Here is a 27,637-nt window from a genome sequence, read left to right on the forward strand (position 1 = left end):
CTATGCTCTGATGTCCAGCAGGGCTTCTTCGATAAGTTCCTTCTGTTGAAGCAGGTCGTCATAGCGCTTCTGCAGTGCCTTTTCTCTCTCCACTTGACGGTTTACATCTTCAGTCAAAGCCTACAACAAATGCATATTCTTTTCACTCTGACATGTGTGCATTAAGGCAATACAAGAACACTGGGAGCTTAACATAACGGAATCTTAATTTTGCTGAATGACAGAAATTGGTTTATTCTTTTATGGTCTCAAATTGAACCCTGGGGCAATGTTTGAGGCCATAATAAACCATGCATAAAGCACACCTGAATGTGTGACAACCTGCTGTAAAACAACATTGCTGCCGAATCAAGAGTGAAGACCTAGTAAGGTGAAACAAAGCTTGCGCTGACAATTTATTCATAGTCAAGATGGGCAGCTCTGCAATACTCTCATTTGCTCTTTGCTGCTCTACAGAGTTGTGTAATCTTTCATTGTTTTTATGCATGCCAGGGCAAAGTCACAGGATTTATTCTTGAAATTGCTGGATGCCTGCTAGTAAGAATGCAGATAAACAGGCAAGATGGTTGTGCATGTACCATCATGGGTCTGCATGCTCATAAATAATTCTGTTTTTGATGATACGAGGAGGGAGGAGGTTTTTAAATAGGCCTCGCAGCTTCTACTGCGAGTATCTCTTGCTGCCATGTGATGAAGGCATCTCCTTACCTCAACCCTTTTCGGGATGGCCAATGATTCATGCTCCTGAAGAGCTCGGAAAGTCTTCAATTCCAAATGCGTCTGCTCAATCTGCTCAGCAAGCTCCTGGATTTGCTTTATCAAAGCCTGTCCTCGTGACTGAAATGATAAGATCCAATGCATCACACGAATGCATTTCCATTTTGTCAAACCAAAATGGGAATATCAAAAGAAAAAAAAAAATGCTACCGAAAGACACTTTCAATGCAAGTAGCTAGCAAATAGCTCATGTATTAATCTTATGAGAAGTAATAAATTAAAATTAAGGCTTAACCCTTTGCGGTCGGTTGTCGGGCCGGGCCCGACAACGCAACACGGCCGTAGCGGTCCGCTGTCGGGCACGGCCCGACAAGGGGGTTCGGGGGTTAAATTTCGCGGTTTTTGTCACTGCGATTCGTGCGCATTCTTTGTATGCACGATGTGTCATCTCTTGAGGGATAAATAAACTTTGTTTGTTGAAGTTTACTTCTCTTTGCACTAGGGTGCAGCACAATGTTCAGCACGGCTTCTGCGCGCGCAATAAACACGATGCGCCATCTCTTGAGGGATAAATAAACTTTGTTTGTTGAAGTTTACTGTTAATAAACTTTGTTTGTTGAAGTGTGTGCAGCACAATGTTCAGCAAGGCTTCTGGATACCAGAGTGTTCTCACTTGCACGCGCAACCGCACGTTCGCGTGGTTCGCTGAGAAACATGACCACATTTTCACCACGTGCGTTTTACGGTGGCGCATTTAGTGAAAGCTTCTTTCTAGGCGTTTCCATTGTCAATAGCTTTATTTTGAGGTGCACACAGCTATGGAATCATGCTAAGAAAGAACAGCGACACCTGTAGGACCTGCCGCAACCTCATCCTACAGCTGGTGGGTGACGTGAGGGCTAGAGCCAAAAAGCGGGGCCCGTCTGCGCAGAAGGAGTGCGAGGAAAGGCTAGATGGGAGGAGCCATTTCATCTACAAGCTCCTAGGCCGAAGCAGCAAGGACTGTGCTGCTTGTAGCTATCGAAAAACAAATGGAGGCAGGAGGGAAACTGTGTTATTCTGCAAAACCTGCAGTAACAACCCTGGCCTGCATCCAGGAGAATGCTTCGAGCGGTATTATACGCTGCTCAAATATCGATAGAGGAGTTGCCTGCTGAATGCAAAAGAAAAAATAAATATCCTATGAGTTCTTCGTCCACAGTTTGTGGTTTTCATTGCAGCGCTATAAACTGGCAAAATAGTTTCGGACCAGAACAGCCAGAAAGTAGGTAAAAGTTTCGGACCGCAAAGGGTTAAATATACATGCATATCATTCTTGCAAACAGTGGTGATGCAGCACTATCAAGAAGAAAAAGAGAGTACCCATAAAAAAAGAAAACCAATCAAGCCAGGCTGCAACAGAAGTGCGAGTTTGTGCAAGCTTAAGTGCAAACAAAGTGTCATTACTTTGTATACTTTGGTGGTGCTTCCAGGACACCTAATGGGCAATGCATGGAGGCACCAAAGCTGGAATGAATGTATGTTGTTTACTGACGCAAGGGCCAGGTATGGCCAAAGAGCGCCATGCCAGTGTTAGTGAGTTCGTAGTGGAGCGATGAATTCTGAGAAGTACATGAGACGTGGCTGTAAAGGGGCCTAAAATTACTGTAAAATGCATAAGATCTACATGTAATAAGATTATTAATGGCAATATATAATGAGGTGTACTATGACCATGAAAAATGTACTGTGAAATGATGCTTATGATACACAAAATAAAAATTGGCAAGAAGCACAACTGCATAAACAGAGCCCTTGAAACACAAGGGCCTGGAGGCATGTGCTAAAAACTTGTTGGGCTAATAACATGTAGCACAACATCGTTAAAAAAGAAAAAAAAAAAAAAAAAAAAAACGAGGACTGCTTTGGCGTTAAAAAGCGGTTCTTCCCCAATAAACATCATGGGATGAAGAGGGATATGATAGCGGTATGCTACAAGATAATGTTTTCTTCTCTCCGTTTCGGCTTCCGAACACTCCAGCAGGACGTGGAGGACGGTCAGCCTCTCGCCACATCTACCACAGGTTGGTGGTTCATCACCAGTCAGCAAGAAACTGTGGGTGCCGTACGTGTGTCCTATTCTGAGACGACAGAATAGGACATCAGTTCGCCGGGTTTTCGTTACGGAGGGCCAGTAACCTAACTGTGGCTTAAACAAGTGAAGCTTATTATTTGTTTCAGATACCCACAAGCGTTGCCAGTGGCTTCGCAGTTTCTTTCGCAAGAAAGGTTTCAAATCTGTTGCAGGAACAGCAGCTGTAGGGTTAATAGCGTGTGATGGGACTGATGTGGCCATTTTGTTTGCTGGCACATTCCCCTTGATACCTCTATGGCCAGGCACCCAGCATATAATCACATGCTGGTTAGATATATACGCTCTGCAAAGAGCGGAATAGAACTCAATGAGTACAGGATTTTTGTGTTTACCGAGTGACTTCAAGGCTTTTACGACGCTTTGGGAGTCTGTAAATATGATTGCTTTTTGAAGTTTTGATTTCTTTATGTGCTTTACAGCTGACAATAGTGCGTAGGCCTCAGCCGTAAAGATACTTGTTTCTGGGTGGAGTACACTGGATTCCGAGAAGGATGAACGGACGGCTGCATAAGATACCCCGGCATGTGACTTCGAAGCGTCTGTGTAAAATTCTGTGAACGAGTACTTGGACTGGAGTTCTATGAAATGCATTCGGATCTCGACCTCTGAAGCGTGCTTTGTAACTTCTACAAAGGATACATCACATTCTACTACCTGCCATTCCCAAGGTGGTAACAGCTAGGCTGAAAGCATTAAGTGATGTTGGAGGAGAGGGATATCCATTTTTTCAGTAAGCTCCTTGACATGCTGTGAAAAAGGCTGTCTTACAGAGGGACAATTGCGAAAAAGTGTAGCACACGTAATGGTATTAGAACACGGATTCTGATGATTAGAGTGGACTTTAAGAAGATATGTGAGGCTGGTGTATGTTCTCTACAGATGAAGTGACCACTCATTTCATTTGACGTATAAACTTTCAATAGGGCTTGTTCTGAAAGCTTCAGCGGCCAGGGGATACCCAGATGGTGGACAGGATCCAGCATCTTCAGCACACTAGGGGCGGCAGAGTGATATACCGCGCTACCATAGTCCAATCGTGATCGAATGAGACTCTTGTAAAGATTCATTAAACACTTCCTGTCGCTGCCCCATGTTGTGCGAGATAAAGTTTGTAGTAAGTTCATTGTTTTTAGGAATTTCACCTTGAGATATTTTATGTGTGGAATGAAAGTAAGTTGAGAGTCAAGTACAATGCCTAAAAATTTGTGCTCTTTGTTCACAGGTATGTGTTGCCCATACAGTTCTACACAAGGAACTGGAACCAGGCCTCTTTTTCTTGTAAAAAGAACACAAGAACTTTTGTGGGGGTTCACTTTGAATCCGTTTTCGTCTGCCCCCTTGGACACTTTGTTCAAGCCCTGTTTTACTTGTCTCTCACACACTATAAGGTTGCAGGATTTGAAACCTATTTGTATGTCGTCTACGTAGACGCAATAAAAAATAGCTGGTGGTAATGAAGCACGAAGCGTGTTCACCTTCACGATAAACAGTGTGCAGCTGAGCACACCTCCTTGGGTTACACCAGTTTCCTGTATAAATTGACGCAACAATACATTGCCGATTTTCACGCGGAAGGTACGTTTATACAAATAGCTTTCTATTATGTTTAGCATATTTCCACGGATGCCCATTCCCGACAAGTCTCGCAAAATTCCGTAACGCCAAGTTGTGTCGTTCGCCTTTTCCATATCGAGGAATATCGACAAGAAAAACTGTTTATGTATAAATGCGTCACGAATATGTCCTTCAATGCGCACAAGATGATCAGTTGTGGACCGTCCTTCTCTGAAGCCACACTGATAGGGATCAAGCATATTGTTCAGTTCAAGGAAATGTATAAGTCGGCGATTAATCATTCTTTCAAAAAGCTTACACAGGCAACTTGTGCATGCTAACTTGTGAGAGTAACTTGCCGCCAAGGAAGAGTTTTTACCCAGCTTCAAAACTGGAATAACAATAGCTTGCTTCCATGAGGATGGGATGTATCCGGCAGCCTAGATAAGTTGAAAAGTCCCAGAAGTGTCATCTGTGTCTCAGTGTGTAGGTTTTGAATCATGTCATACATGATTCTGTCAGCTCCCGGTGCAGAGCTACTGCATACGCTCAAGGTGCCTCTCAGCTCCGCTATATTAAAAGGACGTTTGTATGGTTCATTCAGTCGGCATTTACGATCCAGTGACTTAAGTTCAGCTACTTGTTTAATTGAGGAGTGCTTCTGAGTAACGCATGGAGCTTGAAACACGCTCGAAGTGTTTGCCCAGAGCGTTGGCCTGGCCTTCCAAGGTATTCCCTTGGTCATCAACTAAAGGCAATGGGTGAATTTTCCATCCGTTTAACTTTCTTAGGCCATTCCATACTTTGGACTCTTGAGTGTAGGATGTTATGCCACAGAGGAACCTCTCCCAGCTAGCCCTCCTTGCCTGTCGCCGCGTACGCCTTCTCTGTGATTTTACCAGTTCAAATTCGATAAGATTTTCTGCAGTCGGGGAGCGACGCCGTGCGTCCCAGGCTTTGTACCGTTTCTTTCGTGCCAGCCTGCACTCCTCATTCCACCAGGGGACCCGTCTTTTACATGAGAGACCTCTTGTTTGTGGAATGAATTTTTCAGCTGCGTCGAGTATAAAACCAGTAAAATACGCTACTGCGTCATCAATAGTAAAATCGTTGATAAAATCTAAGTAGGTTGACTCTTTAAAACCTTCATACAACGAAAAGACGCAACACACCAAGGAAAAGATAGGCGAAAGGAAAGAGCGTCACTCGCAATTAACTTTATTCCGAGAAAGCATTGCAATATATAGCCAAGCCAAACATGCGTGGCAAGGTGCCGCGCATCACACCACCCTAAATGAGTCAATAGGAAACATGTGCTAGTTTAAAAAGCATCTAAAAAATTCAAACTCAGTGCTGCGCAACACCACTGACGTATCGCTAATGCAGATATCTTTTTTTCTTCTTATGTAATATGCCTCGAGCATTTCTCGTGCCAGCACCTCGTTGCTTCTACCCAGAATGCTGATCTTCTTAAATCTTGCCTTACATTTACAGGATTTGCAGTGCACAGGTAAGTGTGTCGAAAGGTTATTCTTAAAGGAAAGTGCATGCTCTCTCGCTCTGTCGTTAACACATCGGTCCGTTTGGCCCTGTAAACCCTGCTGCAGCTGAGCGGAATTTCATAAACAACAACCACCGCATAGGCAACGTCGGGATTTACATGCCTCTTGCCACATATAGACGGCTTGGCCGCTTTTGAAATTCGCAGACACAGGCCTGACAACTTCCTTGGTGCAGAGAGGACCACTGGGACATTGTACCTATTCACTACCTTCTTAAGATTGTGCGCAACCTTATGTACGTAGGGTACAACTATTGGCCTTGTTTCCATCGGTTGCCGTTCCTTCCTTTTTCCTTTCAATTCCTGAAGGAGCGTTTCAGCTACAGCATTAACGACGGAGCGAGGATACCCAGCTGAGTAGAGCTGGTTGACCCGACTGTCAAAGCCCTCCGCCATCCTGTGAGAGCACGATCTCGCCAGCGCACCTTCCAAGTACATAGAAGCAATGCCTCGCTTAATTGAGTGGGCAGCATCATAGGGCTTTGCATGATCGGGGACGGTAGGCCCAGAAAATATGTTCCTCTGACAGCGTGAGGCTCAGATCTAAAAATGGTATTTTGTAGGAAGCTGATGCGTGAAGGACAGCCCCTTCGCATGATGTCTAATTCCATCAACATTTCGTCCACCAAGGTAGTAGTAGTCATACATGGTTTAGTATTTAAAACTACTAAAAGTCATTGACATATTTAAATACCCTATGCACCTTTGCATTGTCAAGGACCTGAGCCAGCATTCTGTAAAAAGAGGCTAAGAACATGTTGCACAGCACTGGGGCTACGCACGATCCAATACAGATCCCGTTCCGTTGAATATAAACCTGCTCTTCGTGCGTCACAAATGTCGAACACAGATAAAATTATAGTAAGGTCATAAAATTATCAACGAAAATTCCTGCAGTCCTCTCAAAGGCAAGAACGCCATTCTCTTAAATACAGGTTCTCACAACAGTAAATAATTCTGTATGCAGCACCAAATAAAATAAATCTACTATATCAACTGAGAACGCATAACCACCTCGTTGAAAACCTTGCAAGAACTGCGTAACATCATCCGAACCTTTCCAGTTAGATGATTTTATTTTTCAACGGGGGGCGTTCGAAATGATGGAATGGTCGTTTCGGGGGAAAAAAAGAAGGAGAGAGAGAGAGTGAGGCTTAGTCACGTACGCATGTACACTATAAGCGGTATGCGTATACATGGAGTTCTATGGGAGGGTATACATGGAGTTCTACTCCATGTTCTACTCCACCCAGGGAGTGGAGGTTCTTGAACGCTCAGTGCGGTCTGGTCGCTCAGTGCCGTTGAAAACAGGGTCTGAATTTTTGTGCCATAACCTCCATTGTGTTCTTTCGTCTGATAAAGACGGTGGTTTCGCCGTTTTAGGGGCGAAGCTCCTTATAGCGGCACCCGTTCGTCCCCGTCGTCGTCGTCATAGTAGTAGTGTGTAACCAGTCTGAGAAAAATGAGAAAAAAAATTCCGAAGTTGTGTCCGTAGCGCGGAATCGAACCAGGGACCCCTCGCTTCCGAGCGCGCAGCGTTAGCCCACTACGCCACGAAGCGGACATGGACACACGCACCACGATGGCAATAAATACCCAACATTAACGAAAGGCCGCGTTTCTAGCGCGTTTCTAACGCGTTTGTGCTAGCGCGTTACGGCCCGTGTAAGAAGCTGGTGTAAGACGCTGTGGCCTCTCCGCCTTACCTTCAACGCGTTTCGAACGCGCTGCCCAAAGCGGTGGCAAGTCAAGTTCAAGTCGAGGAGCGTTTATGAATACGGGGCGTATACTCTCTCGGCAGTCATGTGATGGCGTCGGCAAACGCGGTGCACGTCCTGGCATGTGTAAATGGCTGCGTAAGACGCTGTGGCCGCTCCCCCTTACTAGAGAGTACTGCACGTTTCTAACGCGTTTGTGCTAGCGTCCCCTTAAGCGGGAGATCCGATGATTCCCTCCGGAGCTTCGCCCACTCATCATCATTCACCCCGTGGATATGCTGTGAATTTTTTTTTCCAAATGACGTGTTCCGAGGGAAAGCAGCCAAAGCAACAAACTGCAATTTCAATAGGGTGGACCAAGTGCACCCTAAAAAAGCTAAGGCAGTAGCAATGAAACTGTGCAAACGCTTAGGAATCCTTTCACTTGTAAAGCAAATCCTGGAAATGAAAAAAACCATGTTTAGATGTTTTTTTTTTTCGGCAAAGACTCACAAGGATAGCTGTCCCCTTCGTGTTATTATTTCAGAGAAGGGAACATGGCAGAAATGTTTAGCTCTTTTTCTGCAAGATCAGCTGACCATGCTTAAAATTGAAGACCCATTCCTAGTAAAGAATTCCACGCAGGTTGCTGAATACTTGCTGCAGCATAAGAAGTGCAAATGTGTCTGCCTTTTCTATAGATATAAAAGACCTTTTCTACTCTTTACCGCAAGAGCCACTAATACTGTGTGTTGAGCAGGCTCTTGACAGGTTAGGTGTCGTTTCATTTCAAAACAGTTGTGGAGTATCCGTTAGCGGTTTTTTTTTGGAATTGCTTGAGGTGTATCTGAGATCTACCTTTGCCACTTGGGACAAAGGTATTTACCTGCAAAAACGCGGAGTTTGCATTGGGTCATGTATAGCCCTGTCCTCAGCGACCTGTTTTTAGCTATGCACGACAGGAAGATCAACACGTCTCGATAGAACTAGTGTAATCAAAGTTTTCAGATTTGTGGACGACTTCCTAACCATCATTGCCAACGCTAATGAGGACTTTTATGAATCAGCTGGAAACGTGCTCGATATTTTCAAGCGCAACTTAACCCCCTTAATTTTGACGCATGAACTACCTGAGAAGAATTCGATTAGGTTTTTAGAGTTACGACTTAAGTTTTTTAATGATCATGTATGCTGGGGTTATGAACCGAGAGCAAAAAAAGCTTTATTGCCGGCTGTACCTGCTCACTCAAAGCTCGTGAAGCATAGCATTGTTAAGTACTACTTTACTAACGCTCTAACAAAGTCTTGTGAACATATGCTCCAAGGAAAGCCTAGCACTTCAAAATAGACGGCTGCCTGACGCGGGATACCTGGAACCCCTGGTGGTCTCCGTGGCTGAGGGCTTGTTGCAAAAAATGAGAGCAGTTCGGCAATCTGAGAAGAAAGATGTGGCAGGTTCGGACGTGCGCAGGAAAATAGCCGTTATTCCGTACCCCCATCCACCAAACTTCCCACAATATAAACAAGATTGGAAAACGCATAGGCGTTGATGTTGTGTTTTCAGCTCCGCTAAAACTTTCAAACCTTTGCAAGAAAATAAACCCGTGCAATATCAAAGAGAAGAAATCATGCAAGATTCAACACAAGTATCGGTTTGTCTCTTGTGACGAGGGTGTCGTATATCGCGTGCCGTTGGCTTTCGGCCGCGAATACGTTGGACAGACTGGCAGATGCATAAATACCAGACTAAGAGAGCACAGCAAGAATGTAAGCGATGGTAATCAGGGCCAGCTTGGGTTATACTGCCGTAAACGTGGTGGTAAGACAACACGTCGTCGTACCAAGCAAAAAAAAAAAAAAGCGAGATTCTATCTCGACACAAAGATCAGTGCGTCAGAGAGATAACTGAGGCGGTTAAGATTGCTCGTGCGGGAGAAAGGTGTGTGAGCATGCCATCACTAACACTGAGCAAGTAAAACTACGGTTTTTAGATGGTTGGTGATTGGGTCTATGTTGATATCACCTTGTGCCATTCATGCTGACTGATGTTTCTTTCCTTCTTTCGTTGATTTGCCTTTCCTGCTGACGCTTTGTACGTGTACGTATGCCTAGCATCGTCAGTAGAATAAACAGTTGGAAGTCAGCGCTCTTTTCACTCTGTCTCTATCGTCGTCCCTTCCTTGCTATTTTTCGCGCTGTTACACAAGTTACAAGTTGAGGGTAAACAGGAGTCAGAAAAGACTGTTATAGCTGTTTCTGCACTGTAAACGGTTACGTTACAAGTGTGGTCCGAGCTGTACAGTCGCAACTCCAATGACGTGCTTGCAACTGATTTACCAATTTCGATAACGAAGTTGGTAAAATCAGCAATTTAATTTGTTACGTTGAATATCGTTATGGTGAAATTCAACCTTTTATGCAAATAAGTACAGCCCCAGACGGATTTTTGTTTTGCAGAAGAGGCTGTAGAATTTTCATTATTATTGGGCAATCGGAAAGAATGAATGGCCTCGACAAAAGAATTCAGCAGCGATTTAGCGGTTAATGCGAGACAAACATGTTGATGTAGCACTTTCTTAAGGTCCCAGATCCCAGATTAAACCGTGTTCACCACATTTCAAAGTGCTGTTCAGGAGCTCACTCGACACGCGTCCTGCTACTTCCGAGGAGCGAAGCGCTACTGACGGCGGTCTGGAGCAGAGCATTGTCAGTTGCACTGTATTATATACAGGGTGCCCCAGCTATTATGCACTACATTTTTAAAAAAGGCAGGCCATTCTATGCAAAGATAACCAAGTGCATATTGTTCACAGTCGAGTAGAGTAGCCGCCAGTAATTTTTTGTTGATACCATTCAATTTATTATTTGCAATTAGCTAATTTTTAATTGCTGCTCTGAATGCCGTGCTGTCAATGAAGAATGTGTGGGAAATTAAAAGAGACTTAAAAGTGGCATGTTTTTAGCCAGTACAGTAAAACCTCATTCATTCGACCCTCGTTAATTTAATAAATTGGATAATTCGGATTCGTCCTATGGTCCCGCCAGGCATATGCATTATTTCATGGAATCAAACTCTTGTTAAGTCGGACATACATGGCTGCACATCGGATAATTGCGACAACTCTCAGCAAACGCCGAAACACTTGATGCCTATTTGTGCCTTCATAGCCTTTATTCTTGTGTTTACTGCTGTGCATAACACTTCGTTGGCCGCATTCCTTCATAGCTGCGTAGTCGACATCCATGATTGCGTCTATAGCGACCACGGCTTCGTCCGCAGCAGTTGCTGCAAACTGTAGTTTTCTTTGGACTCAGTGCGCGCTAGCCGCGTGCCATCAGAACTGCATGGTCGCTGTCCATGACAGCATTGATAGTGACCATGGTTTCATTCGCAGCAGTTGTGGCAAACAGGTACACGGCGGAAACTGTACAGGATGAAGAGTGCTGGCTACATAATGATGGACAGACTATCTCTGTTGGCGACCAGCTCACTGGCGAAAAAATAATCGGGATGTGTGCAGGGTAGTGAGATGCGTGTCTTGGATAAAACATGAGCCGTGGCTGCGCTGCGAATGAAGTTGCGAGGCCTTCGCCGCTACAAGCGCTAATCAGTCACAAGATGACGAAATTGCAGCTTTTGCACCGCTTTTGTACACAATAAAAACAGGACTTGCCAATTCATTCAGTAAATAAAAGCGTGTTGACGTAGTAAGCATTCATTTGTTTTCTTGACACCCTCGATAATTATTTGAAATTCGGTTAATTCAGACATCTTTTTCATTTCCGTGAAATCCGAATGAGAAAGGTTTTACTGTAATTCTTGCCCATTAATTTTTTCCAGTTTCATAAAGAAAGCCCATGAAAAATGAAAAATATTCCGTGACTAACCATCCCCCCACATAAAAAAGCTTCACCCTTGGGTAAGAAAACGGGCAGGAAGTACCTGGCTGAAAACAAGCCAGTTGTAAGTTTTCGTTCAATTTCTACAAATTATTTGTTGACATCACACCATTCAGAGCAGTAATTAAAAAGTTAGCTAATTGCAATTAATTATTAAGTTTAATGGCATTTAAAATTACTGGTGGCTCTCCTACTTAACTCTGAACAATATGCACTTGGTTACCTTCACTAAGAATGGCGTCTTTTTTAAAAACATGATGCATAATAGCTGGGACACCCTGTATAGATAGATATGTAGATATGCATATGCATAAATAAATACGGTGTCCTGGCTAACGTTACAAAAGCTGTATAAAAAAAAAAAAAAGAAGAAGACCGTGCAAGACACCATTTAAGACCTACAATGTCCGGTCATCAGACCACTGATGACTGAACACCGTAGGTTTTATAATTGTATCTGGCACAGAGTTTTTGAAATATATTTTGTTGTTTAACAGCTTCGCTAACGACAGCTGGGATACACAGTATAGATATATATACATATATATACACACATTACACAGACACGCTCTTCTAAGCTTTCCCATCCCCTCTAAACCTCTACCATGTGACTGGCTTCCAATACTTCACATACACACACTTTTTTCCACTTTGACACTCCTAATGCTAACACTTTGGGTATAGTTTTATTGAATTTGAGAGTTGGTGACCGAAGGTACGGTTTCATGCTGTGTCGACGTTATCTTCACATCGGCGGCACGAGCAAATCCTGCAAACTTTTTACGTCCAAACCGCCACCACGGCTGTCGCTCCCAGTGCAATGATGGTACCAGCATTTAGTTTATCTCTGTTATTTCTACTCATATGAGGCAGGGAGAATTAGCCACAACAAAAACACTAAATCGGGCACCGATGCAGTGCTCGCTCGAAAATATGTGGCGCAGAATGCGTTGATAGGAGCCTGCGAACACCGTACTTGCCAGTTAATGAGCTCCAAAATGAGGCGGCATGCAATGCGATATTTTGTAAGCCACGAACAGTTGAAATTCGCCGCTACCGGTGATGATGCTGTTTCACTCAGCAGCCAGCTCTCGGTTGCGTGGCGTGAGATTTGACAGGTACGTTTGCAAGCAGCTACATGTAATTTAACCATTTCACCATCTGCGTTTGCGGTTGTTTCCATTTATTTCTTAGGTATTCCTTCATGGTGCAGTGAAATTTCGTTGTATTAGAATCGAGTATAAACACACTTAATTATATTGAGTACATGGTGTGGTAAATACATCGCGTGGCGTGCAATTTGACAGGCACGTTTGCAAGCAGCTGCATGTAATTTCACCATCTGCGTTTGCGGTTGTTTCCATTTATTTCCTAGGTATTCCTTCATGGCAGCAGTGAAATTTCGTTGTATTGGAATTGTGTATAAACACACTTCGTTATATTGAGGTTTAAAATACATGGTGTTTTATAGACAAAAAGTTATAAAAAGTTAAATACTTCATCATATTGACTTTTAGCACTTCCCGTACCGCGCCCATTGGGCATCGTTAGCCCGCTATCGATGGTTCGAAACGCTGCTTTCGAGACCTTTTGCGCCGCTCATGGACACACTGCACTATCGGATGTGAAAGAGGAGAACTATATTTTGATTTTCTAAGCAGTTTGCTTTTCTTCCTGCAAGGTGGGGATTCTTGAACGCGCTCTGCAGTTTCGTGATCCTCAAGGTTTTCCCTGCATGGCTCCTGTCTCCTGTTCTCCAGCTTTGCCATGTGGCTTTACAGCGGCGGTGTATTGTGAGAGATAGCGCTAGTGTTGCACGACTAACGCCACCTAACTGGCGGGGTTACTTGGGCCGCAAAAGGGAGAAGGCGGTTCTTCTGGGACGTGGTGGCGGCGGGCAGCGTGGTCAGTTCACGCGTGTGCCGATCCACGCTTCGCGAGACCGTCTTGCGAGGCTAGGAGGAGGACACCGGAATGAACGAAAACGGATCGTTCGAACGCGCCACCGTTCGCGTGACCGTACACGTGAGCGATTAGGCGTTGGTGTCTAGCATGCGGGTAAACATATTCGCTCGCTATCCGGTCGTGGTGGGTCGGACTTCCTTGATTTGTCGCGCACCTATGTGAATGTTCTATGGGTAGTTATTCGGCTAGCGTGCATTACTGTATGAAAGGTGCAATAGATGCCCTTTTGATTGTTTGCACTACTGTGTTGTCGTTCCCTTGTCCCAAGAGCACGTGTGAGACCCCACATCTGGCGCCCAACGTGGGGCTCTTGGGGCATCGGACGATAGTTTTGGCAGAGAGAAGAGAGAATAAACTTTTATTCACAAAGGCAAGGTAATTCTTCCTCGTTGGGTGGGGCCCTCGGTCCAGGGCTCCTTTGCCTTGCACGACCCTGCGAGCCCGCTGGACCAGCTGTTGCTGTTCCTGCCGACCTAAGCTGAGCAGTGCAGACTCCCAAGAGGAAGGGGTGGGTTTGGGGATAGGAGGAACGCCCCGTGGACTAGAGAATTCCCACGTGGAATGATAGACTGTTGGTTTGGATCCACAGTAGGGGCAGTAGGAAGGGCAGAGAGTGGGATGAAAGAGATGAAGCATATAGAGGCAAGGGAATGAATTAGTCTGCAGTTGCCGCCAAGTGACGGCATCTGCTCTGTTAAGTGAAGGATGAGGAGGAGGATACGTATAACGGCTCTGTCGGTAGTACTCCAGCATTGCGTTGTAGTTTAGTGGTTCTGTCGGTGCGTCGTCTCGATTGGACAGCTCTTCCGACGGAGCCCAGTCGGTCAGACCTCGGGCAACCGCATGAACGCATTCATTTCCATGGAGAGAGGCATGTCCAGGAGTCCAGACGATGCGCACCATACGTAAAGTGGACGGCGAGATAGAAGACAGGATATTGTGAGTATGCGCAGCCACAAGTCCCTGCGCGAAGGCACGGCAAGCAGCCTGTGAGTCTGTCACTATGATGACAGGGGCGTCCTGTGACAGTTTTGCTCGGTTCAAGACAACCTGTTTGAACCGAAGAGTAGGCCTAGCGCAGATTTTAATCGCTAGTGTCGACAGCGTGCTTTTCCTGAACGAGGTGGCGGTTGCTGTAGTGTGTTTGAACTTTTCAACATGCTAAGCCTTTTCACAAATGTTCTGAAGAACACATGTCGGTACGAGAGCCACGTGGTCTGCATCATGACAGCACTCGGCACTGCGCATAACAAAGTGCGTATTTGATATCATGGCTCTTCAAAAAAAAAAAAAAAAAAAAGAAGGGAACGAACGCACATGAATGAAAACGCAGGACAAATATGCATGATAAATAGAAGGCAAGTACTTATCGCAAACGATCAAACGTGCACATGAAAGACGAAATAGTGGGGCTTTCGACCACCTCAGCGGGCAGGTCGTTCCAGTTACGGATTGTACGCGGGAAGAACGAGTTCTTAAAAGCATTCGTTTTGGCCAAGTATTCACTGACTTTCCTGGAGTGGAAGGATCGAGTTTGCCGTCGCTGTACTGGTTGAAAGTATAAATTCTTATCTATTCCTAATTTGTCATGATACACTAAATAGAAAAGTTTTAGACTATCACGATGCCGCCTTGTCTCCAATCTCTCCAAGTTGGCTGTCTGTAAAAGGGCTGCAGGGGATGTTTTCCAACTATAAGAGTTATAAATAAATCTGGCCGGATTTCCTCTGTACTTTCGAGTTTTTGAATGTTAGTTTTTGTATGGGGATCCCAAATTGCTGCGGCGTATTCGAGGATCGGTCTTACAAAAGTTTTTGGCCAAGAGTTTAATTTCTGTCGTTGATTTACCTAAAGATCTGCGTAAATATCCTAAGCGTTGCATAGCTCTCTTAATTATATAGGTCATGTGATCATTCCAAAACGAAGTTCATAAGTAATTAGTAGTCCTAGGTACTTATAACTCGATACTTCAGACAGACTGGTACCATTGAGGACGTAAGTGAACTTAAAGGATTGAACCTTGTGGGGTCACACATGTGCTCTTGGGACAAAGGAACGACAACACAGTAGTGCAGACAATCAAAAGGGCATTTATTGCACCTTTCATACACTAATACACACTAGCCGAATTACAACCAATTGAACATTCACACGGGCGCGCGACAAATCAAGGAAGTCCGACTCACCGCGACCCGATAGCGAGCGAATACGTTCGCCCCATGCTATGACACCATCGCCTAGTCGTTCACGTGTACAGTCACGCGAACGGTGGCGCGCTCGAACGATCCGTGTTCGTCCATACCGGTGTCCTGCTCTCAGCCTCGCGCGACGGTCGCGCGAAGCGGGCCGGCGCACGCGCGAAGCGTTCGTGCGTGTTGGCCGCCGATCCCAAGCCAAAGAGCGAGCGCCTCCGACCTTTTTCTCCCAAGTGACCTCGCCGTTCGGTGACGTTAGCATCGCGACACTAGCGCCATCTCTCGCAACGCGCCGCAACCACCGCCGGGCATAGCCACGCAGAGAAGCCGGACTACAGGAGACATGCGGGGAAAACAACATCAGGGGACGCGTGAGAGTCGCGCATCCCCACAACCTTACGTGTTACATGCATTGCCACTGTTTTCTTAATTTTAATACTCATTTGTCACGTGGAACACCATGTCTCTATGCAATTGCGTTGTTTATGCGTTGTATGCATTGTTTAATAATTCCTGATCTGCCGGAGTGCGGATATCTTTATAAATAATGCAGTCATCAGCGAAAAGCCGTGCCACAACATGAATATCCCTAACCAAACCTAGTACAGAGCCCTGAGGGATTCCAGATTGCACAGGGGCAGATTTAGAAGTTATGTGGCCAACGGTGACTGCCTGGGACCTGTAGGATAAGTAGGCTGCAAACCATGCGTGTAACGAATCGTTCTTGTATTGGTCTTGATTTTGAGATCAGTTTAGAATGAGACATGCGGTCAAAAGCTTTCTCGAAATCTAAAAATATGATATAAATTTCACGGGACTTGTCGATGGCCAACGTAAGGTCATGAATAGTTTTGAGTAGCTGAGTAATGGTAGACATACCTCGGCGAAAGCCATGCTGACGGTTGCCGATTATGTCATTCTGTTCAAGGAATGTCAACAGGTGTTTGGATATGATATGCTCAAGCGTTTTAGCACAAATACAGAGCAAGGAAATAGGCCTATACGACGACACAAGTGACTTATCGTCTGCCTTTGGAATGGGAGTAATGATGGCTTGTTTCCAATGGTGGGGTAGTCACAGAACACCCATACAAACTTAGAGAAGGGAAACTGTACCTTCCACAGTGCAACGAAAATAAGCGTAGCGGTGGCGTTGTGAACTAAAGTATGCGACCGAGAGATGGCAGTGGCAGAATCGAAACTAATATCATCATCATTACGTAGTGAGCAATATGGCCGCTACGGTAGCGGTTCGTAGGGCTGGTCGCGCTGCTCGCTCGCTGGTTTTGGACGTTTTGTTACCGCTTTCGGGGCGGTATTCGTGTGTACTGTACTATAACATGACTACAGATATCTGTATATGTCGCCAGGTGACCGAGAGGCCTCAACTGGCAATAAAACACTTCAAACAAGTAAGCTTACATTGTTTATTGTCACTGGTGAATGAGGCAGTACATGCTCACAATTTTCGTACAGCTCAGGTGGACTTAATGTTGTCCGTCACCGAGTTTACAACATACAGAAACACAAATAACCATCTATTTAATGGAACGCAAAGCTGAAATCGAGCGAAGTTTTCTCATCGTGTTCGGCGTGCCGTAAAGCAGGGCGAACGAAGGTTCAGACAGTGATATGTATGCTGAGCTGCCCTCGTACTTGTATTGCGTACAGTGCTGCATGACGTTTTACATTCTCTGCGTTCGACGATTTCAGCTAGAGTAAAGAAAGGAACATAAAAAAATGCTCGGCAAAAACGTACTGTCAGCAAGATGAGCTCGAGCTGCAATGTCCCATTGCTCTCGTAGCACGAAGTGTAGGGGGGGGGGGGGGGGCGTTATGCGAAATTTTACACCACATATTTTGTGCTCTGGATATTCTTCTGCTGCACATTTAGTGCTCAAGGTGAGGTTTCCCGTGCTCGTCCACTGTTGATTAGCTGAATGTTAAGCTGAACTTATTCTGCGAGTACATTTCAAAATCTTTTTGGGAGCACACGGCGCTCAGGTTTGTCATCTGCTGTTTGAAGAGAAACAATATTTGTTTTTAGTGATTTCTCAAGTTTGTGAAGTGTGAAATAGGCTGGCCGGTTGTGTGAGCTTGCCTTTTCTAGATATCTCTTATGGTGCAGTACTAGCCTAGTTATTGATTTCATGCAAACTGTATATGAGCCTCTTGTAGTAAACAAATGTAAAATAATGCGTATTTCCAGATCTAATTCTAATCCTAGCACTTGCCATGTTAACGTTCCCTTAGATTTTGTCATGCCATATAAATATATCGGTGTAAACATTACAAATAACTTAAATTGGACCATTAATATAGAGTGCATCATTAGCAATGCTAATAACATGCTCGGGTACTTATGGCGCAACTTTTCCAAAGCACTGTCTACTTTAGAACTACAGCTTTACAAGACTAATTCGCTCGAAACTTGAATATGCATCTGCAATACGGGATGCCAGTCGCGTTAATCTTATTACTTCACTTGAACTAGTACACAGTAACTCTACTCGTTTCATTATTTCTAATTATAACCGTACCGCAAGTATAACTTCAATGTAAACTAGTATAGCACTCATTCCACTAGCTAATTGCCGCAGAGTCGGCCATCTTTTGCTATTTCATAAAATTTTTTATCGCACCACACTTCATGACGACTTCATACTGCGGCCTCAGTGCATTTCAAATTGCGTCGATCATCGCAGTAAGGTAGGGATTGATTCAGGTAACACGAAGTCTTTCTTTCATGCCCCGTACATCTCAGAAATGTAACCACCAAGTATCGTAGCCATCACAGATAACAAACTTTTTACAAAACATTAGCTAACATTGTATAATCAGGAGAATCATTATGTTACAAGAACTCACTGCACTTGTTTGTTTTACTCTACTACTTTGTAACCACTCCCCTCTTTAATGCCAGGTGGCCCTGAGGGTACTTTAAACAAAACATAAAATGAAGAGTGACTGCCAGAGTTTCAGTCAACATGAAGTGTCATTTCCTTAAAATTGCATTAGGCGCTTTTGATCATTTTAAAATTCTTTGCATTTTCATGTAACAAAGTATCGTTGTGAGGGAGCATGTGATACTTCATGGTACTAATGCCCGTCAAATTGATTTGCACAGAGCAGATGACAGAGTTTGTGCATTAGCAAGTAGGAGCTTGCTACATTGTTTCTGTTCTGGTCGTCACGGCTATAATGACTGGAAAAGAAACAAGTTGGGACTCAACATGTTACTTCCCCGATTGTCATAAAACGCCCTTAAAAGCAACTAAGCTTGTATGTGAAATTTCTCATTCCCGCTCGGTACGATACAGAACTGTAGACTGCTGCTTTCCTAACAGGGCTCACACCTCTCTATCTGGTAAACTTCCAAACATTTCATAGTGAGGCACGTAATTCAAGAGGACCTCTTGTCATTATGGTGACAGTTGAGCATCTTGTGGCTTAGCGTGGGCAGCTTGCAGACCAATAATCTCTCTTTTGTCCGTCTTCCTGAAAAGAGAAATGACAAAGCCATGACACACATGCAAGCAAAAAATGGTGAAACAAAAGTTTGTCCTATAATGAATAAACCACGGTTCTAGTTGAAGTGTTCAAATACACACCCTGTGATGATGCTGGCCCTTGATGTTACTTCCAGTGGTGACACATTCACGGTTGACTTGTATGTTCAGAGACAATAGAGTCCAAAGGGATGAGTCCAAATATGAGCAGCGTCTTGGAGGCTGGAATCGAAAGAAAAAAAGAGCCTCAATTACTATGGTGGAAGTGTGCCTGAGTTTGTGATTCATGTATGACAGAGAACAATGCACGAAACGCTCCATGACAGAAAAACACACACACACACCAACACTGTTTTGAGTGTGCATTTCTTTCAGTGGTGTCCTTGTGTGGGCTGTGCTTAGTCAAGCCTCGATTAGATGACAATTGTTTCTGCCAGATACTAGTAATAAACACAGTCATTTTATTATGTCTCAAATGCAGTTAATCTAACTGTATCACCGGAAGTACACTTCTCACTAATAAGCAGTGAACTTATCGCGGTGTATCATTTATGCAGAAACAGCCGAAACTTTATTATCTATGCCGTACTCATGTTAGCAATTTTAGCAACTTGGCAAAATAGCAAGAGCCTCGTTTGAATTGCTTTGGAAGGGCAATAACTTTATAATTATTACTATTTTATACTTTTAAGAAATGACGACAGGAATCTGCTTTATCCGCCTCGCACGCAAAGAAATTCAAAGTTGAAAATGCGAAGCACTGCGTTTTTACTCACCGGCGCACAAGCCCAGGGGCTGCAAGGTTAATCCGCTTTCGTGGGTAGTCTTCAAGCAGACTGTGCTCGGTTCCAGCGATGAATTTTCGTGCTGGCCAGCACTTTCTTTTTCGAGCAACACGTCATTACGCGGCCAGACGCGGCAGATCACAAACGGCGGAAGCCGTGCATGCAGCCGTTATGCTAGTGAAACGCCGCCAGCTGATAAAGTTTACCGTCTTTAAACAACTTCGCTTGGTGGCAGCTATCGAATTTTATACGCATAAACTGGCTGAGATACTACTGATAACTAATTAAAACGAACCTGCGTGATGCTGCTCAACATAAACGACCACCCCGCTCGCAAATACTACCGCCATACAATTTGAATCGATAAACGGCACGGACTGCAATCGATACCAGTGGGCTGCTGCTGATCACACGTGAGTGAGGCCTCAAAACCTTTATTCAAGTAACAAAGCAAGGAATTTAATAACAGAAGTCAAATAAAAACAATACACTACTTATTTTGTAAACAAATGACACCGTAACTGTGTTTGTTGGTTATTATATGTACATTAATAGATCAAATACTGAGCCTCGTTGAGCGCCCCTAGCAGAAAAAACACAAACTAAAGTATGCGACCAAATTACAGTAGCTCCACTCGCGCGTTTATGCTGGAACGCGCTGCGGTTGATTTTTCGCCCTCTGTGGCCATTTGGTGAACTCGAGTTTCCGGGGCCTGGGGTAGTTCAGCGCTGGCGAGCGATTTTCTAAATATTAGGCATAGGTATTTCGAGCACCATTCAGTGTATTGGTAGAGAAAGACAGTAGGAATACCATCGACATCAGGCGACATTTTGATATCCAAGTTAAGCAAGAGTGAAAAGACGCCCTCTTCGCTTATATGAACATCGTCAATAGGTGGTTTGTCGTCGAAACCAGGGAAGCATGGAACGTTGCTGTCATCACTGGTAAAAACCGAGCTAAAGTAATCATTGAATGCATCAGCGATTAAAGGGAAACTGACGAGGTTTTCGAATGCGAAGATTTCTGGGAGTTTGGAAGGCTGATACAGTATAATTAAACTCCTGCAGTAAATTTCTGGACTATGCGCGCAGCAGCGCCGCAATCGCGGTTTAAATTTTCTGATGAAATAAAAACGGATGAAAAAACAACTGTCCGCAGGTGGGGAACGAACCCACGTCTTCGCATTACGCGTGCGATGCTCTCACCATTGAGCTACCGCGGAGCCGTTTTCCCATCCACTTTCTCAGGTACTTATGTTTTACAACTAGAACTAACCCTGGGAGTGCTAGCCAGCGCCACCACTCACAAACCTATGGGTGGATGTGGAACATCCTTTCTGCCGCAGGTGTCACGAGCACGTGATCTTTTTGAGTGATGGCAACTGGTCAATAAACCCACATATGCTACTTGAAGGCATCAATGTTGCCGGATTCGAGCCCTCGTTATGTAATGAACGAGAAGAAAGTTCTCCAGCGCCCTACATTTAGTAGCCAGTAGGTGTAATCTCGAAATCAGCAATGTCCTGATGTAACCATGTCTCGGTGATAACTGTGAAGTGGGGTTTGTGTGCAATAATGAGACTTTCAAGGTCGGCCCTTTTGTTAAATATGCTTCTAGCATTTATGTTAAGGCAACAGAATGTTGTGAGATTCGTGGGTCATGGCGTCTGGTCGCGAGGGGGTGCTTCCCTGAAGACTCTTTGCATTTTGGAAAAGTCCCATTGAAACACATCATTGCCAATTTTAATTCTGTTGTAGACGACATGGTGTCCATAGGAAGACAACGGAGCCAGGAGGAAATCGAACGTCTCAATGTCTACTGTCATACCAGATCTTCTGCACGGCTTGAGACTCAGTGAGCCGGGAGCTGGCAATCTGGCGTGCCGTGTGAGCCCGGGCAAAGACATCTTAAGCATATTCAGTGGGAGTGTTCAGTGGGATTCATGTTCAGGTTCAGTGTTCAGTGTTCAGCATGTTCAGTGGGAGAGTAGGGTGGCGGCTCAATAGAAGGTAACAATATATTTGTCAACAGAGTATCCAGCCTCTGTTGCTCCCTGTCAAAATGTGTCAGTTGTGCCTGTGTAGTGCTTTCTGAGCACACCTTGACGTAGGAGCGATGGGCTCGCACTGCTTGCAAGCCAGTCATCCACTGGTGCTCGGTAAGTAATTCAAGTGCCAGAGTAAGCCGCCTGGGGCTAGCCTCCAAAGACAATGCACAGACAGGGTCCAAACAGCCTGCACTGACAGTCAATTTGCACTTCAGCGGCGATCTCTCCACCACTTTCTGTGCACCAGCCTTGACAAATGACAACTTCTTGTTCTTGCGGAGCTCGTTTTTTGCCAGAAATCCAAGGTCACATGCGGCGACATTTATTAGGTTTTCCGGTATGCTTAAGTCTATCCTCATCAACTTGGCGATCGTGTCGGCACCATTGAGAACTTCTGCTTTTGCAATTCTTGACAGCAGTGAAGGCAGAATGCTCTCCAGTGCTGCTGATAGAAATAGAACCATTGGTTTATCCATCTGAAATTCATGCAGAAAGGGTTCCAATTCCTCAGCAATAGATAGAGCGAAGGCTAGCTTTGCTGACAGGACCTGATCAGGCACAGCCTCTTTGACCACTTTGAAGCTTGAGCAAGTTGGCCTCTTATGCGCTTTTTCTTTACACTTCAGCACAAATACGAGGAGTGGCAGAATTTCCAGCGCCCTACAGATTACACTACTGTTCTCCAGCCACCTCACTGCATAGAACTTCATGGGAAATTTCGAGCACCCAGTGAAGCTGACAAAGTCTACGCGACGTGCGGGAACACATTTGAACAGGTTGTACGCGCTTTGAAGAAATGGTATCAAATCCCAGCCAGATGCAACAAAGCCAGCTTTATAAGCACCATTGATTACGTGGAGGCCACAGCTTTCTATGTTGAGGATACGGCTCTCATCTGACTCACGAAGGTCTTCTTTCAGAGACCTCAGAAACTTGAAATTGACATTTGGCCCATTCGTGGACACTTGCAGGATTTTGGATCTTTTTATCCAAAAAGATACACGGCATTTCGATGAGCTGACGCCAAGTCTTCAGTGCACGTGTGCCCCAAGAAACATGACGTCAGGTATCGAGTCGTCACGCTGTCGTCAACAGTGTCCCAGTACCTAATGAGAACATCCATTTGCTGTTTCTGGGTGACCTTGTTTAGCGACTCGTCAAATAGACTACCAGGTAAAGCACATTAACTAGGCTCGAAAGCAACATATTCCGAAAGTAAGGTGCAATGCCATGGCAAATGGTGTACTCTACCTTGACTTTACCCAGCTGAACTCTTGCAGCAACCTCAGAAGTCGGAAACAACAGGGTAAAAAGTGCTGCAGATGCTGCTGCAGAAAGAAAAGATCCGTGTGTCATTATAGGATTAAGACATGAAATGATTTCTGCTTTTGTCATGTTTTTCTTCAACAAAAAACCAACCACTGACAGTTGCACAGGAGCTGTAGTCACTGAAACTTCGGTAGCAGCAGGCGCAGATCCAGCGCTACTGCCAGGCGAGGCGTCCGTCAGGCTTTTAAAAAATGTTAACAGCTTTGGCTGGGAAGCACTTTTGAGAAATTTTAATGCAGTAATGTGCTTCTTGCTAGAGGCATGACTTGAAACTGCCCTGTGACCCATGTTGCTCAACAAAAACGTCTTGCAGCAACTGTGCACACGGCTTGGTGTGGATCATTTTGCACAGGTTGTGGGGATTGAGGGAGGCGCCGGCGCCATTGCGCGGGCTTCACCTGCTCTGCCGTACCTCGCCTTTCGCCATCCGCAACCGGTTCTAGCGGTGGCACTCCAATCGCGGTGGTTTGCGGTGAGGGCAGGGCGCTGACGTCACGGCGGCCGCGTTTCAGCTGCTAGCGGCGGAGTGTGGCTCTCTTATCTCCGGGAAAAGTATGCACGGTACGTACATACTTTTCTCTCGTCCGCCGACACCTTTGTGACTAGGACTGGAGCTCGCGCACGGTGCCTTTGCCCGTGCGGAGAGCGCGTATTTTGTGCTGATCCTTTCCCGATGCTAAGCCGACGAGCGGTGCCTAGTGCTCGCGCGTGGTCGTACCACGCCGAGCCGCACTTGCCGAAAGCCAAAGCCGAAGCCGAAGGAGATTACCCGAGCTCTCGCGAGTTGACTCGTTGGTTATCGCCAGACCAAGCAGCATAGCCGCCGGGACTTTTCCTAGTGGCGTGTCCCAGCTTGAGCCTGTGCTCTCGCTGCGATGTGCTATAGGCGCCTGTTATTGTATTTTCGCCCTGGTGCGGGACCCCTTTGGTTCCCCGCTGCGTGGGCGTTTGTGCAGTGCTGGTGCCGACGGATTCAATAAACGGTTTCCATCAACTCGGGGCTTTACTGTGTTTTTGCGTGCGTTGCTCGGTAGCCCCTTGCGGCGCTGGAGGAGACGGCTGACGCGGCCCTGTGGCTCGCTAAGCTCGAACCCGCGGTGGTTGGTCTCCTGTGAGACACCAAGAACCCACAAGGTTTAATCCAACTTGCATAGTCAGAGACACTTGAGTCCGCCCAGTCTGCATTAAATGAACACTTCTTGCTTCCTGACATCTTCAACAAAAAATAGGTACTTTGCAGAGTGCGACACTCAAACGCAGCACTGATAAGCAGCGCGTGTCACTGAAAATTGCGTCTGGAATGCTGCAGGTCTGACGGATTTCTTCTTTCCGGAATATGCTGTCAGAAATATACAGATATGTTCACCTCAAATCACAGAAGCACCGAGTTGCCAACATTGTTGCACACCACGCTCAATTCGCACGTCCCCAGTCGCAGTGTATAATAAAAGGACGTCGCGCCATGTTGGATTTATTGCGTGCAGCTTGCCATAGCTCGGCTCGACATGCTACGCAAACCTGCCTCTGCAGCCAGGACATGCTAACTAATTTTAGTGGAGGTCAGCACATGCAAACAATGACGCAAAATTAGGTGCATAAAACATGCCGTGTTCCACTTTATGTAATTCTGGCTCTTGACGTCGTAAGAAAGCATTGCCTTCAATATTCACTACCAAAAAAGCGCGCTCAGCGTGGGATTTGGACATTACTTATCGTCCCTCTATGGAAGAGTCATTCCCAGACCACTCACTTTTTGTCCAAAGCGATCAGTTCTGCGAGTCGTTATTGTGGGCAGGCCCCAAGAAAGTAGTTCTCCCTGATTTGTCCTTCTTGATTGACGAATCCCCTGACAATTTCCCTACTTTTCTCGATGGCTCAAAATTCCCTGACTTTTTCCAATTTTCCAGGTTGCTAGACACCCTGCGCCACAGAACACCCATACAAACTTAGAGAAGGGAAACTGTACCTTCCACAGTGCAACGAAAATAAGCGTAGCGTTGGCGTTGTGAACTAAAGTATGCGACCGAGAGATGGCGCTGGCAGAATCGAAACTGATATCATCATCATTAGGTAGTGAGCAATATGGCCGCTACGGTAGCGGTTCGTAGGGCTGATCGCGCTGCTCGCTCGCTGGTTTGGGGCGTTTTGTTACCGCTTTCGGGGAGGTATTCGTGTGTACTGTACTCTAACATGACTACAGATATCTTCATTATGTCGCCAGGTGACCGAGAGGCCTCAACTGGCAATAAAACACTTCAAACAAGTAAGCTCACATTGTTTATTGTCAATGGTGAATGAGGCAGTACATGATCACAATTTTCGTACAGCTCAGGTGGACTTAATGTTGTCCATCACTGAGTTTACAACATACAGAAACACAGATAACCATCTATTTTTTGGGACCCAAAGCTGAAATCGCGCGAAATTTTCTCATCGTGTTCGGCGTGCCGTAAAGCAGGGAGAACGAAGGTTCAGACAGTGATATTTATGCCGAGCTGCCCTCGTACTTGTATTGCGTACAGTGCTGCTTGACGTTTCATATTCTCTGCGTTCGACGATTTCCGATAGATTAAAGAAAGGAACACAAAAAATTACTCGGCAAAAATGTACTGTCAGCAAGATAAGCTCGAGCTGCAATGTCTCATTGCTCTCATACACATTGGCGAGAGGCACGAAGTGTAGGAGGGGGGCGTTGTGCTAAATTTTACATCACATTTTCTGCTATTGATATTTTTCTGCTGCACATTTAGTGTTCAGGTGCGGCAGCAAAGGCTTTGACACAAGTGGAGTACTCGTAGGGAAACCAAGGAACGTTATGGAGACAGCAGTGCTTACAAGGACTTCTTAAAATATTGTGTGAATAAACAAGGACACTAAATCAACATATAGGCAAGCCAAATTAATGCTCACAGTTTCTTGGAAAATGGAATTTGTGGTTTCATGTTGAAAAAGAATCTCGGTATAGGTATTCAAACACAGCAAAGAGGTTGCAAGGAGATGAACACTTCAGTTGAGTAACAGAGGTGACCAAGGGAAGCCTCAGCTTGAAGCCAACGTTTCACCAAGCAAACATATTTGTGAGGGCCGAGACGAAGACAAGTTCCCACGCTGAGGTTTCCCTTGCTCGTTCACTGTTGATTAGCTGAATGTTAAGCTGAACTTATTCTGCGAGTACATTTCAAAATATTTTTGGGAGCACACTGTGCGCAGGTTTTGTCATCTGCTGTTTGAAGAGACAGAAAATTTGCTTTTAGTGATTTCTCAAGTTTGTGAAGTGTGAAATAGGCTGGCCGGTTGTGTGAGCTTGCCTTTTCTAGCTATCTCTTATGGTGCAGTACTAGCCTAGTTATTGATTTCATGCAAACTGTATATGAGCCTCTTGTAGTAACAAATGTAAAATCATGCACATTTCCAGATCTAATTCTAATCCTAGCACTTGCCATGCCAACGTTCCCTTAGATTTTGTCATGTCATATAAATAACTTAAATTGGACCAATAATATAGAGTACGTCATTAGCAGTGCTAATCACATGCTCGGGTACTTACGGCGCAACCTTTCCAAAGCACCGTCTACTTTAGAACTACAGCTTTACAAGACTAATTCACTGGAAACTTGAATATGCATCTGGAATATGGGATGCCAGTCGTGTTAATCTTATTACTTCACTTGAACTAGTACAAAATAACTATACTTTTATTTCTAATTATAACCGTACCGCGAGTATAACTTCAATGTAAACTGGCCTAGCACTCATTCCACTAGCTAATCGCCACAAAGTCGGCCATCTTTTGCTATTTCATAAAATTTTCTTTCTTCATGATGACTTCATACTGCGGCCTCAGGGCATTTCAAATTGCGTCGATCATCGCAGTAAGGTAGGAATTGATTCATGTAACACGAAGTTTTTCTTTCATGCCCCGTACATCTCAGAAATGGAACCACCAAGTGTCGTAGCCATCACAGATAACAAACTTTTTTGCAAAACATTAGCTAACATTGTATAATCAGGAGAATCATTATGTTACAAGAGCTCACTGCACTTGTTTGTTTTACTCTACTACTTTGTAGCCACTCCCCTCTTTAATACCTGTGACCCTGAGGGTACTTTAAGCAAAAAATAAAATGAGTTTCACTCATCATGAAGTGTCATTTCCTTAAAATTGCATTAAGCGCTTTTGATCATTTTAAAATTCTTTGCATTTTCATGTAACAAATTATCGTTGTGAGGGAGCATGTGATAC

General features: G+C 44.9%; 1 non-coding gene and 1 pseudogene across 1 annotated transcript; both read right to left on the reverse strand.

The window, feature by feature from the left end:
- On the reverse strand, window positions 1-23,682 carry LOC119460524 (uncharacterized; annotated as a pseudogene).
- Trnat-cgu (transfer RNA threonine (anticodon CGU)) lies at window positions 21,169-21,240 on the reverse strand. The gene has a single exon. It is a non-coding gene; the product is annotated as a tRNA-Thr (tRNA).
- Window positions 23,683-27,637: the final 3,955 nt, after the last annotated feature.

This window comes from Dermacentor silvarum, chromosome 8 (genome assembly GCF_013339745.2).
Source record: "Dermacentor silvarum isolate Dsil-2018 chromosome 8, BIME_Dsil_1.4, whole genome shotgun sequence".
Classification (NCBI taxonomy): Eukaryota; Metazoa; Arthropoda; class Arachnida; order Ixodida; family Ixodidae; genus Dermacentor; species Dermacentor silvarum.